The sequence below is a fragment of the Melospiza melodia genome, unplaced genomic scaffold, assembly GCF_035770615.1.
Source record: "Melospiza melodia melodia isolate bMelMel2 unplaced genomic scaffold, bMelMel2.pri scaffold_18, whole genome shotgun sequence".
NCBI classification, from domain to species: domain Eukaryota; kingdom Metazoa; phylum Chordata; class Aves; order Passeriformes; family Passerellidae; genus Melospiza; species Melospiza melodia.
In genome coordinates this window covers 6,104,601-6,122,860 of record NW_026948525.1, presented here as the reverse complement: position 1 = coordinate 6,122,860, position 18,260 = coordinate 6,104,601, and positions in this window count along the sequence as shown.

Below are 18,260 nucleotides of genomic sequence, written 5' to 3'. Positions count from 1 at the left end.
AGGAGGCATCAGGCAGCCCCCCCCAGGAGACAGAGAGAGCGAGAGCCTGGACTGCCTTGAAATTTAATATCATGTCCTGGCAGAACAGCCCGGCTTGCGGACAAATGGGGGATGCAGCGAGAAGGTGTCCGGCCGCTTGTGGGAGTCTCCGGGCAGGCAGAGCCTGAGTTTTTAACCCCTTTTTGTACAATCAAAACTTTACAGAACATTAACCTTCCCTAGAAGAGGGATGGAGTGGAAGATTAAGAAGGAAATGGGCAAGTGTGATGAAGGTCTGGGCAAGTGAAAGACGTTGGGAGAGAAGAATCTTAGGTGGGAAGAGATGATGTAGTGGCCTTAGCTGGACTCTTCTTGTTATAGCCATGGACAGAACTATGTTTCCTGTGACACAGAGACTGCATCGAGGGGGAGACAATGTCTAAGAGCCAAGAGGGTTCAGTGTTGGTACCCCTCGGCCCCAGGTGGTGAAATTTGGGGGAGAAAGGTGTTCCAAAATTGAGACTGTGCTCTTCTAGGAACAGGACAAAGCATCCTTAAAAGATGACCCTAGAAGCAGCTCCGGTGAGAGCACTGGAGATGGAAGGAAGAGGTCACGATGGCAGATGTTCTCTGGGCGGTGCCACGAGTGACATGGGAACAGACGAGGTTTCAATGGTGTTTGCTGGGGAAGCCTATGGCACAATTAGGACTCCACTCCTCTTGATGAACTGAGTATTGATTATCTCAAGGGGGCTGCTGGACTAAGAGTTGGTGATTTGGGGATAGATGTACTGGAGATTTGGTGGGGGGAGGAGGAAAAGTTTTTGGCAGGTCTTCATTTTCCCTGTGTGTTTCTTTTTACTTATAGTTGTAGTTTAGTTAATAAAGTTTTCTTTATTTCTAAGTGGGACCCTCCTTTACTTATTACTGGTCACATCTAACAGCAGAAACAAGGGAGAGTGTATTTTCATGGGGGCACTGGCATTGTGCCAGCATCAAACCATGACAGATCTCTAGCCTTCTCCTCCATTGGGACAAGAGGTCCCTTCCCCAAAGTGTTATTGGTGCCCAGGAGACGAATGATTTTACTGTAGCAACTGTGCCCTCAGGACCTTCCATGCAGATGGTACCTCGACTCCAGAAGCTGGTAGTGGCTCCCCTGGTAGCTAATAATTACCCCAGCAGCTGGAACCAGGAGCCATTCTTTAGCTAATCAGAGCGGGAAATTATGATGATGCCAGCTCCTGTATCTAATAGTCCCAAGAGACATCTATTTCTCCCCTTACATAACAAAGCACACTTTAGAATGGGTCTATTTGGGCCCATACTCTGTGGCTACAACACCATTGGATCAGTTGGTGTGGCGATCATGTCCCGTAGGAGGTAGGCACTGGCTATAACTGTTCCTTTTGGAATGAAAAGGGGAGGGAATAAGCATAGAGCCTGGAGAGTTATCTCCTGCAAAGACATCAAGGCAAGTACCTCAGGAAGTATAGTGAGTGTCTCCATCCCTTCCCTGGTGTTGGTTAAAATCAAAATGTCTCTGGGATGTTCCTCAGGCCTGTATTTGCCTGTTGGAATATGGTGAACATAAATATCGTGGATTGGAATTGAAAAGGCCCCTACCAGCTGACTTTAGGTTCCAGGGCCGAGCTGTCTCCTGTCGAGTTTTCTGCAGCGATCGAGCTGTCCCGCTGGATCTGAGAAGGTCACTGTGCTGGTTCTCCACGGTGTTGGGGAGAGTAGGGCAGAACGGCCTCGCGTTTGGTGTCGTCCCGCGGGGCCTTTCTGTGTCTGTGTGGGGTTTCCCGCAGGCCAGCAGTTTTGCTGGTGTTGGAAAGCGTGTGGACGAGGGGGCAGTGAGGACAGTGCCTGTGAGAGTTAGAAGGTCCCTGGTGATAGCCTTTATTTTTACAAATCTATTGAAAATGCCCCATCTCTCCACATATAATGCACGGTTCTTTTTCATGTTTGTTGTTGAAAAACTTGGGAGGCTACTAGCACCTCTACTACACCCTGACTGTTAGCCTTATATAGGCTGGCATCACGGTGTAAGGATGCCCTAATGGTGCATGCCTTGACCATTTGTCCAATGGTAGGTTTTGGGGAAAGTGACGTGAAGGATGCGAGAAGGACAAAAAATGTACAGACATGCAAGGCACTGGTTTGAGTGGCCTGAGGGATTTATGCCTTTTATTAGAGGCCAGGTCCCCTGGTGCACTCAGTTCCTGCATTTACCTCAGACTTCCTTGCTGGGTCAGGAGCTCAGCAGTGCTGAAAGCAGAGGCCTGTCCTTTGTGTTCCCTATGGGATGGCAGTGGAAGTGCCATGAGTGCACATTCAGAGGCACCTTCATGGCTTCTCATGCCACGACACCAAAACTAAATGTGCAAGGTGGCTTCATAGAATGACATTTACTCCTTTGAAATATCTGCAGGCAGTGGTCTGAAATTGCTTTCTGAGCCTGCTCCTTGGGATCAGCTGTAAGGGGCTGAGGGCTGGCCTGAGCCCGGTGCTGTGTCCCACTGGGAGCAGCCCCACAGCATCACGTGCAGGGCAGGCCCTGCCAGAGGCCCTGGAGATCTCATCTGTCCTGCAGCCACCATTGTGAAGGTGCTGTAAACATCAGCTGGTGCTGACTTTCCCCTTGGACACCTTGGTTTAGTCACTATGGGGAATTTCTTTCCTGAAGCCAGTGGTATTTTCCCCTGGCAGGTGTGATGGGGATGCTCGGGGAGTGTGGGGCTTTGGGGGCAGCTGCCCGGGCAGGGGCTGAGCTTGGGGCCCTGTTGGGCCCATGGCCCCCAGCAGCAGCAGCAGCAGCAGCCCCAGGGCCCAAAGCCCCGTGCCCTCTGCCCAGCACAGGCTGCCCTGTCCCTGCAGCTGTCACCCGAGTGGGGCCCAGGGGCCAGTGGCCGCTGGCAGCAGCAGGAATGCGGGCAGGGTGAGGATGCCCTGGCCTTGCTTTTGTCTCTGGAACAATGCGGGCTCAGGGCAGTGCAGAGCAGGCTGGGAAGCAGAGCCCAGGGCCTTTGGAGGCTGCAAGGCTTAAAGATCAGCCCCTGCAACAGCCCAGATGCAGGCAGCCCAGTTTCCAAGGCTGTGGTTGTCCTCTGTACGTGCAGATAGATTTTGGATGGCTGTGCCATGCTGGCGGCTCTGGGCCCAGGAGTGCCTGTGGCTGCAGCAGGAAGGGTGGCTGAAGGTTTGCTGGCTGCTTTGGTGGCATGGCTGCAGGGGCCAGTGCTGTGAGAGCCCCCTGTGTGAGAGCTGGTGAGAGCTGAGCCCTTGGGGACAGCGCTGTGCCCCAGGCCAGGAAGAGCAGCAGTGCCCAGTGCCAGGAGTGGTGTCAGTGGGAGCCCCTGTGCACAGGGACCCCCAGCCCCAGGGTGGCCGTGCCAGCACCCCCAGGGATCTCCATCCCTGAGAACGTGGAACAAGTCGAACCCACAAGTGTGCAAAGGCTGCCCGTGCTCAAAGGAATGACCAAGAGAAGTCAGGTTTGAAAAAGAAACAGGATTTATTTGCCGAAGATCGGCAAATCTCAGATTTTCAGAACATGTGTCATTATAACAATTGTTATAACAACAACAACAACAATGTACAGTACATATTTACATGGGATCCGATGGGCTAACAATCTTCAAAACGTATTTACAGAAATCTTCTAACGTGGTCAACATATTTACAGGAACTTCTAAACTTTCAAACGTATTTACAAAGGTATTGGATCTGTGCCATCTTGAGCATGAGCCCTGGAAGAAAGGAAGCAGCAGAGCTGGACTCAGCTGCCAGCACTGGGCCCAGAAGGACTGGCAGCTGGGCCCCAGGGGCTAGGCCGGGGCTGGCAGGGCTGGCGTGGCCCCAGGCAAGCGCAGGGCAGGCCGGGGCTGGTGCTTGTGGCAGACAAATCCAGGCCCCCTGCGGGCACCGTGTCCCTGAGCGGGGCCATCAGCCCAGCCCCAGCCTGGCGTCAGGGGACCCAGTGTGTGTGTGGGCAGGGTGTGGGAAGCATCTGCCTGTCTTACCTGTGGGGCTCCATCTTCATCCAAGGACCATGGGCTCCTCCTCGTTCTCATCGACTTCCATCTCTTCGGTGTCATCCTCCGCATCCACTTCCATCTCTTCGATGGTGTTCTCCTCGTCTACTTCCATGTCCTCCACAGTGCAGGACATGGAAGTAGAGGAGGAGTCCACCTCCATCATCTCTTCCTCATCCAGGCTCAGGTCCACTTCCATCTCCTCCACAGTGTCTCTGGCAGTCTGCAAGGGGCAGCACAATCTCCCAGTGGGCTTCCTGTCCCACACCATCCATTCCCACATGGCTGCAGCCTGCCCAAGCCAGGTGCCCCCTGCCTGGCATGGCACTGTACCTCCATTGGCACAGAAGAGCACATCCTGCTGGGATTGGCGCTCCAGATCAGGCGGCAGGGATAGCCCAGGCAGCAGCAGCACCTCCGCGCTGAGGGTCAGAGCACAGAGCGAGTGGCAACTGACCTTTGGCAGCCGGTGAAGTGTCTGCTGTGCTCGTTTCTGGGTCCTGGACGTTCCACCTGGAACCCTCTGTGAGCTGTGATGTCACTGAAGTTTCAGGGGCGCTGCGCAGGGGGAGGTGGGGATGGCAGAATGATCAAATCCTTGAATGGTTTTGCTTGGATGGGACCCTAAAGATGATGTGGCTCCAAGCTGAGCAAGCTCCCAGCAGAGCAGGTGTCTGCGGCCCCTGTCCCACCTGGCCTTGGATGTTGCTGCGGATGGGGCCTCTCCACAGCCTCTCTGCACTGGTCCCTGTGTCAGGGACAAGCACCCTGAGAGTAAAGAACTTTTTCCCATCATCAAATCTCCTCTACCTCTTGCAGTTTGATCCCATTCCCCCTTGTCCTGTCACTACTGTTCCTGACCAAGAGTCCTCTCCCACTTCCCTGGGTCAGGCTGTTCCTGCAGGGTCACACATGTGGCTGGACCTGCAGACAGGACAGGGAAGCCAAATTCCCAGTAAGAGAAAATGGGGAAAATGACATGTGAGATGAGAGAAGACGGAAAATGTAGAAAAATGCAAGGCATTGGTTGGGGTGGGCAATGGGATTCATGCCTTGTATTAGAGGCCAGGTTCCCTCGTGCACTCAGTTTCTTTGTTCCCGCCTGCCAACAGCCAGCCTCTGTGAGGGACCTGCACTCCCAGAGCTGGGAGCACACTTGCTTAAACTGCTGGTGAACGAGGCAAGTGAGAGATCTTTGTGTGGAACTGCAAACTCTGTGGATTGCCCTGAAGAGGGTCTAGGAAGGTGACAAATGGGGCTGGGCACACAGATGGAAAATGGGAGAAAAATCCGGGTAGCATTGCAGTGAGCCAGGACCAAAACTGTAGAAGAGAGGGGAGAACCTTCCAGGGGGTGTACATATAAGGAAAACTCAGCAGTTTAACTCGGTAATACGAAACAAACGAGCTGTATCATCCGGAGCCTGCAAATGGCCATGGGCGGCACCATTGCATTCAGAGCGGTGTCTCTCTTTTTCCTTGGTCACTTTGCCCTGAGGTATTACAGTTCCAGTGGTTGGCCCCTGGGCCCTGACAACTCCCCCCTTTTTGTTGTCTATAAAGAAGGTTTCTGCCCTAGAATTTTGGAGGCATTTAGCAAAATAGGACGAAATAACCAACACAATGAATACAATAAACAAAGTCCACAGAACAGTCTGAACTAAAGATGAAAGCCAGCCTCGCAAAACCCTGTGTTTGGAAAGTCTAGTGAACCAGTCGTAGTTGCCTTCCATCTGGATCTTGTTTCCTTGATCTTTTAGCAGCTGGATGCCCTGGTATACTGACTCCCTATGTGACAGCAGGTTGAAAAAACACATGCCTTCAAATGCCTGACAGGCATGGCCATGGACAAGAAATTGTGGCTTGTCTGTGGAAGTGCCCAGCTGAAGGCATGTGGCTCAGTGAGGAGCATCCAGATTCCTGCTGCAGCAGCAACCAATGGCAGCATCCTCTGACTGTTAATTTAGTATCTGGAGGCGTTGGTGGCTAAAAATTAAACAGATAAAGTGATTAGAAGATGAAATTTAAGTTCTGGTGTCACTAAACTTTCTCTCCCGTAAGCCAAGGGTGTGAACACAGCTTATTAGAAGAATCATGGATCAATGCTAAAATATAATTTTTACAAATGTTAAGACATATATCCTGGTTAGTGGTGTCTGAGCTATCTTGGTCTTGGTGTGTGTGGTCAGCGCTGCTTAGGAGATCTTCTGTCCTTCTCCTTCTTCTTTTGCAGGCTGCTGCTGTCCCTCTTAGGCTTCCATTCTGTTCTTCTGGTGGTGGCTCTGGTGTTTGCCTCACCGTTCCCAGAAAGAGTTTTTATGTATTTTGCTGGGATCGATCCTAGGAATACTGCTGTAAAGACAAGGGTATCTTCTCTTCCCCAAGTATTTAATGGGAAAGGGCCCATAAATTTGTTTAGATTCAGGGTCTGTGATCAACACAGGTGGCTGTTCTTTTAATTGGGCTGCAGCTGAATTAGTAAACTGCATGATGACTGGGGGAGTTGTCTCCATAAATGAGTTGTTCTAAAAGTTGAATACGTAAAAGGCCTTGGCCAGTCTCTCAATGGAAGATAATATCTGGACTCCCCCTCTCAGTTGATCAAGGGTCCTTTTGATGGCTCAGTGGGCCCTCTCAGCTTTGGACTGTCCTGTGGTGGAGTGTGGTATGCCTGTGACATGTTTTATACCCCAGGGGTGAGAAACTTGTTGGGATCAGTGCAAGGTATAAGCAAGAGCTTTATCAGTTTTAAGTTCCCGTGGATATGCTTAGGTGGAAAAACTTAAAAATTAATGTTTATAGTGTCTTTGATTTTTCACCAGCATGGGCAGAGGCAAAAATCCCAGTGGAAAAGATTTTGATTGAGACGTGGATGTATTTTAGTCATCCAGAAGGGGCTTAGTGTGTGATGTCTGATTGCCAGATGTGGAGACTCTCTAGTGCTCTTGGATTGACTGCGGCTCTGACAGAAGCAAGGCCATGTTCCTGACAATTTGGGCAGGTGGCTACAATGGATCTTGCCGGGTCTCGGGTAATTTTGAACATCCTGTGAAGCTCAGAAATGGTTTGATGGTAGAATTGGTGGCTCATCTTTGCCTGTTTAAAGACTGTCTAAGGCGTATTGCAGTGGTTCAGATGTTTGAAGTAGGCAATTGAGGTGCTCTGGATTGAGAACTAAGTATATATTCACAAGGTCTCTTCCTGCAAGGGAGCACTGATGTTTTCTAGCTTTCCTGAAAAATTGTGTAATACCTTTCTGTTGTATCGTTATCATTTTAGTAGGTTGGTGTGCTCTGAAGACACATTCAATTTGTATTTGGGGATCTGAGATAGTTGAGTCCCCCTGAAACATTACTGAATGGAAATTTGGACTCCCACCAAGGATTGCCAGGGAGAAAGGAAAAGTAGTGTGGTATCTGTGTGCCTGTTTAGTTTGAATCACCCAGGATACCTTTTGTACAGCTGCTTTTGCCTCCAGTATCAGTGATCACGGGAATCGAGTCCTTCACTGCCTTTAAGGAGCAGCAGGAACAGTGGCACGAGATCTTCTGTGGTGATTCCCAGCAGTGAGCCTACCCAACTGATGCTTCCACAGAGCTGGTGGAATTCATGCAGAGTCTTTGGGTTGTCCTTGATGTGCAGTTTTTAGCCTGTGGTGGTTCTCTCTGTGCTTTTTTGGCCGAGATACTTCCAGGGGGCTGTCTTTTGGACTTTATCTGTTGCAATCTCAAAACCTTTCTGCTGTACCGCAGTGATGACATCCTGTACTGCAAAGTGCAAAATTATTTGAGCTTCTGCACAAACTAATATATGATCCATGTAATGAAAAATGATAGCATTAGGACATCTTTTCCGGCTTTGCGAAAGAAGTTGGGCTGCAAGGCATTGACATGTAGTTGGGTTCTTCTTCATTCCCTTGAGGCAATACAGTCCACTGGTACCTCTGCTAAGGTGCTTGTCAATTTGGGGACGGAAAAAGCAAATAAGGGGCTTTCATTGGGGTGCAAGGGGATGTAATAAACAAGCAGTCATTTAGAAGTATAACACGTATCTACCAGTCTCGGGGTATCATGGAGGCTGAGGGCAGGCTGGTCAGAAGGGCACCCATGTCCTCAATGACCTCACTGATTTTCCTGAGGTCCTGCAGTAGCTGCCTCTTGTCTTTGCCAGGCTTTTGTACGTCAGGGACAGGCGGATTGCAGGGGCTAGTAGATGGTAGATGTGGCCCATAGACAGCTGCTCATGAACGAGGGACTTCAGGGCCTTTAACTTTCTGCCTGGGAGGGGCCACTGATCCTCCCATATGGGGTTGTTGGTCTTCCAGGTTGACTGAAGGGTGGCACACTACTCAGTGGCCCCGTCTAGAAATGCTGAGGTATTGATAGGATCTCTAGCCCTGTCCCCCTTTGGGACAAGAGGTCTTCTTCTCAAATTGTTATTGGTGCCTGGGTGATGAATGATCTTACTGTAGCAACTGTGCCCTCAGGACCTTCCATGCAGATGGTACCTTGACTCCAGAAGCTGGTAGTGGCTCTCCCGATGGCTAAAATTACCCCAGCAGCTGGAACCAGGGGCCATTCTTTTAGCCAATCAGAGCAGAAAGTTATCGTGAAGTCAGCTCTTGTATCTAATAAGTTGTGAAAGACATCTCTTTCTCGCTTTAAATGACCAAGCACACTTTAGAATGGGACTGTTTCTGCCTGCTGTCTGTGCCCACACCACCATTGGATGAGATGGTGTGGTGATCATGTCCCACAGGATGTAGGCACTGGCTATAACTGTTCCTTTTGCAATGAAAATTGGACAGTATAGGCATAGAGCCTGGACAGTTATCTCCTGCAAAGACGTCAAGGCGAGTACCTTAGGTAGTAGAGTTAATGTCTCCATCCCTTCCCTGGTGTTGGTTTAAATCAAAATGTTTTTGGGCCATCCTTCAGGCCTGTATTTGCCTGTTGGAATATGGAGAACATAAATATCGTGGATTGGCATTGAAAAGGCTCTTACCAGCTGCCTGTGGGTTCCAGGGCAGAGCTGTCTTCTGTCGAGTTTTCTGCAGTGATTGAGCTGTCCTGCTGGATCTGAGAAGGTCACTGTGCTGGTTCTCCATGGTGTTGGGGAGAGTGGGGCGGAATGGCCTCGCGTTTGGTGTCATCATGCGGGGCCTTTCTGTGTCTGTGTGGGGTTTCCCGCAGGCCACCGGTTTTGCTGGTGTTGTAAAGCATGTGGACGAGGGGGGCAGTGGCTTTGACACCTAGAAGGTCCCTCGTCATAGCCTGTATTTTTACAATTCTATTGAGAATGCCTCATCTCTCCACATTTAAAGCAAGATCCTTTTTCATGTGTGTGCCAGGGAATAAGCTGGGAGGCTACTAGCACCTCTACTACACCGTGACAGGAAGCATTATCTCAGCTAGCATCTCAGTATAAGGATCCCTAATGGTGCATGCCTCGACCATTTGTGCAATGGTAGGCTTTCTGTTGAGGGGTAGAGAAGGTAAAATGTCTTTAAAGGTGTTGTTAGCATTTGTTTCAGCAAGTTTAGTAAGCAGTACTTTCCTGGCTTTTGGATGTTCAAGTTTCTTCTCTATTGCTTGTGTAAGGTGATCAATAAATTTTAGAAGGGATTTTCCAGGTCCCTGCAGGTCTCTTCTAACAGAGCTCAGGGAAGGTCTATTGAATTAGGTTTAGTGAAATCTTCCTCACTGGCTAGATGGTCCAGTGTTAGGTATGCCCACCTGTCTTCTCTAGCATAGTCTTTTAATACTTGTTGTAGTAGTTTTTTCCCCATTCCTTCCCACAGAATAATATCAGTTGGAGAAAGTAGGATGTGCATAAAATGGCGCAAATTGTGGGGCAACAACACATGTATTGGATAGATGTTATTTAACAAATGATTAATATAGGGCAAGCCCCTCCCATGGTATTGCACTGCTTTATAAAGGTTTTTCATCTGCTATGTATGAGAGCTTCCAATTGGGGCTTAGTCCCCCTCTGCTACTGCAGCAGTGCTGCTTGTATTTTAGCTACCAATTCCCAGTCCCCCTTTTCTGCCGCCAGCTTCCACATCCTTGTCCAAGAATCCTCAGGCTCATGCTGAAGGTGGGATGAACCTTCCCTCTCCTCTCCAGAAGAGGGAACTTGGTCTCTGGCAGAGGAGCGGGCCCTTGGGGTGACTGGCCAGGCCTGGTGTTGTGGGCCTTTGGTAGCCAAGATGGCGGCCTTCCGGTTACCGCCCCTCACACTTCCGGCTCCGACAGTGTGGGATCCGCAAGGGGCTGAGTTGGAGGGGATAGGGCAGCGGGAGTAGGCAAGGAAGCGCTGGATCCCAATGCAGGGGTGGTACCTGACGCAGGGGTGGGATCCAACACAGGGGGAGGATTTGATGAGAGAGCTGGGGGTGGGAGGGAGTTTGACATTGATGACCCCCTCCAGAGGAGGGACTCCATTTTGTGAGCTATCTGAGGGGGATCCAGTGAGGAGAGGTACTGGAGAATGGGTTAGGGTAGAATCCAAACCTGTGTGATCCGTACAGATGTGGGGACGGGGTAGAGAAAGAGGGGAGATGTCAGACAGCAGCTGGCTCGTCTGTGCTTTACAGCAGTTTCTGTGTCTCATCCTAATGGTGTCAGTGGGTTCAGGAATGCTGTGGGCAGAACGCAAAGACTGGATTGAATATAAGAACTTTGAACTCTTGGGAAAACTCCATAAAACATGTGAAAAATTGTGGAAAATGTTGCGACTCTTATCACTCCCTGAGTTTTCTAAAAATAGAGTCTTTCCCTAACTCAGTCCCAAAATGCTACGTGACGAACTGAATCAACAGAAATGTCTGGGAGCTCCGTAAACAGCCAATGAACAAATGACTTCAAACTGCCCTTAGTAAAAGTCTTCCACTCTGAAAGGAGAACCTCCCTAACTCAAATATATATGTTCCTCTCGTCTTTGGATAATTTGTTACCCAGAGCTGTCCCTGATGTAAAGGGTGGCCCACCCACAGGATTAAATTATCACCCAAAGATCCTGCACTGCTGGTGGCTGTCCCCCAGCTCACTGCTCTGGTGGCTCTGGATGCAGGTGTTTCAAAATATCCCGTGGGCTTTGTCCATCGAGTTGGCCCTCTTGCTGCTGGAGGGTGCCAACGCTGCCTTCAGCAAGCCCTGATAAAACTCAGCTCTCACTCCAGGGCAGAGCTGACCCAAGGCGTCTTCTGTCCCGTGGCTGTGGAACAGTCGAATCGTCACTGGAATCGCTCTCAGGAATTCTCAAAGAAGGTCCCTGTTTGGGCACCCCTTGTTGTGGCATGTCCACAGCCAGCCTCTGTGAGAGACATGCACTCCCAGACCTGGGAGCAGGCTTGCTTGAATGGATGATGGATGAGGCAAGAGAGGAGCGTTTGTGTGGAACTCCAAACAGTGTGGTTTGTGCTGGAGAGGGTCCAGAGAGGGAGAGAAAAAGGGGCTGGGCACACAAGGTTTTATATGCAGGAAAAAAGGACCTTGTATGCAGTAACTTAGGACCAATAGAGGATAAGAAAGGGGAGAACACATAGGGGAGTACATATAAGGAAAGAAAAAACTTCATGATATCATGAAAATTACCTGAATCCCCATGACCCTACAAAAGCCAATGGGAAAGATCATTGCTTTAGAGGGGTGCCGCAACTTACTTAAGTTCGTCATAGTACTAATGAGGTATTAGAGTTGCAGTGGTAGGCCCCTGGACCTCCAAAAAACTACTGCTTCCTGAGACTTCATTGCTGACTTCATTGAGGAGCTCAGCAGTGCTGAAAGGAGAGGCCTGTCCTTTGTGTTCCCTATGGGATGGCAGTGAAAGTGCCATGAGTGCACATTCAGAGGCACCTTCATGGCTTCTCATGCCACGACACCAAAACTAAATGTGCAAGGTGACTTCCTTGAATGACATGTAGTCCTTTGAAATATCTGCAGGAAGTGGTCTGGAAATGCTTTGTGAGCCTGTTCCTTGGGATCAGCTGTAAGGGGCTGAGGGCTGGCCTGAGCCTGGTGCTGTGTCCCACTGGGAGCGGCCGCACAGGCTCACGTGCAGAGCAGGCCCTGCCAGAGGCCCTGGAGATCTCACCTGCCCTGCAGCCACCATTGTGAAGGTGCTGTAAACATCAGCTGGTGCTGACTTTCCCCTTGGACACCTTGGTTTAGTCACTATGGGGAATTTCTTTCCTGAAGCCCGTGGTATTTCCCCCTGGCAGGTGTGATGGGGATGCTCGGGGAGTGTGGGGCTTTGGGGGCAGCTGCCCAGGCAGGGGCTGAGCTCGGAGCCCTGTTGGGCCCATGGCCTCCAGCAGCAGCAGCAGCAGCAGCAGCAGCAGCAGCCCCAGGGCCCAAAGCCCCGTGCTCCCTGCCCAGCACAGGCTGCCCTGTCCCTGCAGCTGTCACCCGAGTGGGGCCCAGGGGCCAGTGGCCGCTGGCAGCAGCAGGAATGCGGGCAGGGTGAGGATGCCCTGGCCTTGCTTTTGTCTCTGGAACAATGCGGGCTCAGGGCAGTGCAGAGCAGGCTGGGAAGCAGAGCCCAGGGCCTTTGGAGGCTGCACGGCTTAAAGATCAGCCCCTGCAGCAGCCCAGATGCAGGTGGCCCAGTTGCCAAGGCTGTGGTGGCCTTGAGAGCGTGCAGGTAGATTTTGCATGGCTGTGGCCTGCTGGCGGCTCTGGGCCCAGGAGTCCCTGTGTCTGCAGGTGGAAGGGTGGCTGAAGGTTTGCTGCCTGCTTTGGTGGCATGGCTGCAGGGGCCAGTGCTGTCAGAGCCCCCTGTGATAGAGCTGGTGAGAGCTGAGCTCTTGGGGACAGCGCTGTGCCCAAGGCCAGGAAGAGCAGCAGTGCCCAGTGCCAGGAGTGGTGTCAGTGGGAGCCCCTGTGCACAGGGACCCCCAGCCCTGGGATGGCCGTGCCAGCACCCCCAGGGACCTCCATCCCTGGGAGCGCAGAACAAGTGGAACCCACAAGTGTGCAAAGGCTGCCTGTGCCCAAAGGAATGGCCAAGAGAAGTCAGGTTTGAAAAAGAAACAGGATTTATTTGCCGAAGATCGGCAAATCTAGGATTTACAGAAAATTTTTCGCTAAGACAATCGTTATAACTCTAACAACAACAATGTAGAGAAAACATTTACATGAGATCCGAGGGGCTAACAATCTTCGAAACATATTTACAGAAAACTTGCAACGTAGAAAACATATTTACAGAAATCTTCAAAACTTTCCTACGTATTTACAAACGCGTGGCAACTGTGCCATCTTGAGCATGAGTCCTGGAAGAAAGGAAACAGCAGAGCTGGACTCAGCTGCCAGCACTGGGCCCAGCAGGGCTGGCAGCTGGGCCCCAGGGGCTGGGCCAGGGCTGGCAGGGCTGGCGTGGCCCCGGGCAAGCGCAGGGCAGGCCGGGGCTGGTGCTTGTGGCAGCACAATCCAGGCCCCCTGTGGGCACCGTGTCCCTGAGCAGGGCCATCCAGCCCAGCCCCAGCCTGGCGTCAGGGGACCCAGTGTGTGTGTGGGCAGGGTGTGGGAAGCATCTGCCTGTCTTACCTGTGGGGCTGCATCTTCATCCAAGGACCATGGGCTCCTCCTCATCTACGTCCATCTGCTCGGTGGTCTCCTCCTCGTCTACTTCCATGTCCTCCACAGTGGAGGACATGGAAGTAGAGGAGGAGTCCACCTCCATCATTTCCTCATCATCCAGCCCCTGGTCCACATCCATCTCCTCCACAATGTCTCTCTCAGTCTGCAAGGGGCAGCACAATCTCCCAGTGGGCTTCCTGTCCCACACCATCCATTCCCACATGGCTGCAGCCTGCCCAAGCCGGGTGCCCCCTGCCTGGCATGGCACTGTACCTCCATTGGCACAGAAGAGCACATCCTGCTGGGATTGGTGTTACAGAGCAGGCGGCAGGGATAGCCCAGGCAGCAGCAGCACCTCCGCGCTGAGGGTCAGAGCGCAGAGCGAGTGGCAACTGACCCTTGGCAGCCGGTGAAGTGTCTGCTGTGCTCGTTTCCAGGTCCTGGACGTTCCACCTGGAACCCTCTGTGAGCTGTGATGTCACTGAAGTTTCATGGGCGCTGTGCAATGGGAGATGGGGATGGCAGAATGATCAAATCCTTGAATGATTTAGCTTGGATGGGACACTAAAGATGATCTGGTTCCAAGCTTAGCAAGCTCCCAGCACAGCAGGTTGCTGCGGCCCCTGTCCCACCTGGCCTTGGATGTTGCTGGGGATGGGGCATCCACAGCCTCTGTGCACTGGTCCCTGTGTCAGGGACAAGCACCCTGTGAATAAAGAACTTCTTCCCATTATCTAATCCTTTCCGCCTCTTGCAGTTTGATCCCATTATTCCTTGTCTTGTCTCTTAATTTCTTGACAAAATGTGCTCCTCCACTTCCCTGTGTTTCAGGCTGTTCCTGTGGCGTCACACGTGTGGCTGGACCTGCAGACAGCAGAGAGAGAAGCCAAATTCCCAGTCAGAAAAAATGGGAAAAATGGCATGAGGACAGAGAGGATAAGGAAAAAGTAGAGACATGCATGTCTTTTCTTTGGTGAGTTGTGGGATTCGTGCCTTTTATTAGAGGCCAGGATCTCTGTTGCACTCAGTCCCTGCATTGCAGCCTGCCCACAGCAACGTCTGTGTGTAACCTGCACACGCAGAGCTGGGAGCACGCTTGCTTAAACTGCTGGTGAACGAGGCGAGTGAGGGATCTTTGTGTGGAACTGCAAAGACATCCGTGGATTGCCCTGAAGAGGGTCCAGAACGGAGACAAAATGGGGCTTGGCACTCAGAGGGAAAATCGGGGGGAAAAGCCGGGGAGCAGTGGAAAGAGCCAGGACTGAAAGGGTACAGGAGAGGCGAGGACATTCTAGGGGAAATACATATAAGGAAAATACAGCAGTTGTACCGGGTGATACCAATAAAATGCCATGAGCCTGCAAATGCCCATGGGTGACACCATTGCATTCAGAGCAGTGTCTCTCTTTTACTTTGGTCACTTTGCCCTGAGGTATTACAGTTCCAGTGGTTGGCCCCTGGGCCCTCACATCTCCCCCTTTTTGTTATATATAAAAAAGGCTTCTGCTATCGAGTTTTGCAGGCATTTAGCAAAAAAAGGACAAAACAACCAACACAATGAATACAAAAACAAAGCCCACACAACAGTCTTATCTAAAGATGAAAGCCAGCCTCGCAAAACCCTGTGTTTGGAAAGTCTAATGAACCAGTCGTTGTTGCCTTCTATCTGGATCTTGTTTCCTTGATCTTTTAGCAGCTGGATGCCCTGGTATACTGACTCCCTATGTGACAGCAGGTTGAAAAAACACATGCCTTCAAATGCCTGACAGGCATGACCATGGACAAGAATTTGTGGCTTGTCTGTGGAAGCACCCAGCTGAAGGCATATGGCTCAGTGAGGAGCATCCAGATTCCTGCTGCAGCAGCAATCAATGGCAGCATCCTCTGACTTTGTTAATGTAGTATCTGGAGGCTTGGGTGTCCTTAAATAAAAGGATGAAGAGATTAGAAGGTGGAACTTAAGTTGTGGTCCCACTAAACTTTCTCTACTGTAAGGCAAGGGTGTGAACACAGCTTATTAGAAGAACCATATATCAATGCTAAAATATAATTTTTACAAATGTTAAGTCATATGTCCTGGTTAATGATGTCTGAGCCATCTTGGTCTTGGTGTGTGTGGTCGGCGCTGCTTAGGAGATCTTCTGTCCTTCTCCTTGTTCTTTCCCAGGCTGCTGCAGGCTCTCTTAGGCTTCCATTCTGTTCTTCTGATGGTGGCTCCGGTGTTTGCTTCACGGTTCCCAGAAACAGTTTTATGTATTTTGCTGGGATCCATCTTGCCAGTGTTTCTGTAGAGACAAGGGCATCTTCTCTTCCCCAAGTAATCAATGGGAAGGTGCCAATAATTTGTGTAGATTCAGGTTCTTTGATCAACTGTTCTTTTAATTGGGCTGCAGCTGAATTAGTAAACTGCCTGATGACTGGGGGAGTTGTCTCCATAAATGAGTTGTTCTAAAAGTTGAATACGTAAAAGGCCTTGGCCAGTGTCTCAATGGGAGATAATATCTGGACTCCCCAGCTTAGTTGATCAAGGATGTTTTGATGGCTCAGTGGGCCCTCTCAGCTTTGGACTGTCCTGTGGTGGAGTGTGGTATGCCTGTGACATGTTTTATACCCCAGGGGTGAGAAACTTGTTAGAATCAGTGCAAGGTATAAGCAAGAGCTTTATCAGTTTTAAGTTCCCGTGGATATGCTTAGGTGGAAAAACTTAAAAATTAATGTTTATAGTGTCTTTGATTTTTCACCAGCATGGGCAGAGGCAAAAATCCCAGTGGAAAAGGTGTCGATTGAGACGTGGATGTATTTTAGTCTGGCGAAAGGGGCTTAGTGTGTGATGTCTGATTGCCAGATGTGGAGACTCTCTAGTGCTCTTGGATTGACTGCGGCTCTGACAGAAGCAAGGCCATGTTCCTGACAATTTGGGCAGGTGGCTACAATGGATCTTGCCGGGTCTCGGGTAATTTTGAACATCCTGAGCAGCGCAGGAATGGTTTGATGGTTGAATTGGTGGCTGATCCTTGCCTGTCCAAAATCTATCTAAGGCATATTGCAGTGGTTCAGATGTTTGAAGTAGGCAATTGAGGTGCTCTTGAGTGAGAAGTAAGTAAATATTCACAAGGTCTGTTTCTGCAAGGGAGCACGGACATTTCTAGCTTTCCTTTTAGTTGTGCAATAACTTTCTGTTGGGTTGTTATCATTTTAGTAGGTTGGTGTCATCTGAAAACCCTATCAATTATTATCAGGGCATCTGAGATAGTTGAGTCCCACTGAAACAATAATGTATGGAATTTTGGACTTACACCAAGGATTGCCAGGGAGAAAGGAAATTAGGGTGGTATCTGTGTGCCTGTTTAGTTTGAATCACCCAGGATACCTTTTGTACAGTTTCTTCAGCCTCCAGTGTCAGTGATCACGGGAATCGAGTCCTTCACTGCCTTTAAGGAGCAGGAACAGTGTCACGAGATCTTCTGTGGAGATTCCCAGCAGTGAACGTACCCAACTGATGCTTCCACAGAGCTGGTGGAGTTCTGGCAGAGTCTTTGGGTTGCCCTTGATGTGCAGTGTTTAGCCTGTGATGGTTCTCTCTGTGCTTTTTAGGCCGAGGAACTTCCAGGGGTCTGTCTTTTGGACTTTATCTGCTGCAATCTCAAAACCTTTCTGCTGTACCACAGTGATGACATCCTGTACTGCAACATCCAAAATGATTTGAGCTTCTGCACAAACTAATGTATCACCCATGTAATAAAAATAATAACGTTAGTATGTTTTTTCCACAAGGGCGAGGGAATTTGGGCTCCAAGCCATTGACAAATAGTTGGGCTCTGCTTCATTCTTTGAGGCATTATGGTCCACTGGTACTTCTGTAAAGGTGCTGTCGATTTGGGGACGGAAAAAGCAAACAAGGGGCTTTCATTGGATGCAAGGAGAAGTCAAAAAAGCAGTCATTTAGATCTGTGTCCTGGTTTAGGACAAATTAGGGGAAATCTCCAAAAGGGAGCCCCCCAAACAAAACAAACCTCCAACCACCTCTCCCCCAACACCGGGTTCGGGAAGGAATTTCTCAGGCAGCAAAGTGGGAAACAAAACCTATTTATTTACAAGTAACAAAAGAACACTCCCCAACACAAGAAAAGAAAAGAAAACAGAGTGTATTGTGAGGGCGCCAAGCTTCTCTCGCAAGCTCCAGGTGTCCTGGACGTCTCAGGTCAGGTCCGGAGCCGGTCCAGTATCTTCAGGGGAGGGTAAGAAAGAGGGAACAAAAGAAAAGGAAAAAACACAGCGCAAAAGGCAGAAAGCAAGAAAGCAAAGTGGCTAGCCAAGCCAAGCAGCCAAAAGTCAAAAGCAAAAAGGCCCTGGTCAAACACTCCCCCCTCTCTTCCCCGCCCCGCCGCAGCAAGACGGCTGGGGGGGGAAGAGAGAAAATGCACAGCTGCCAGACACAACACACAATATTGGGATAAAGGCTGTCAACCCACGACACTCCACCCCTTATCCCATATCATGAATAGACAATAAAAACTTTCATTTCACTTACTCACACCTTTGACACTTAAGCATTCCTCTCATCTTACTTGCTCAGACCTTTGACACTTACAGTTTCCTTCTGTCTCACATTCAACAAACAATGACATTCATATTTGAGTCTCATCCCACAATCAGGT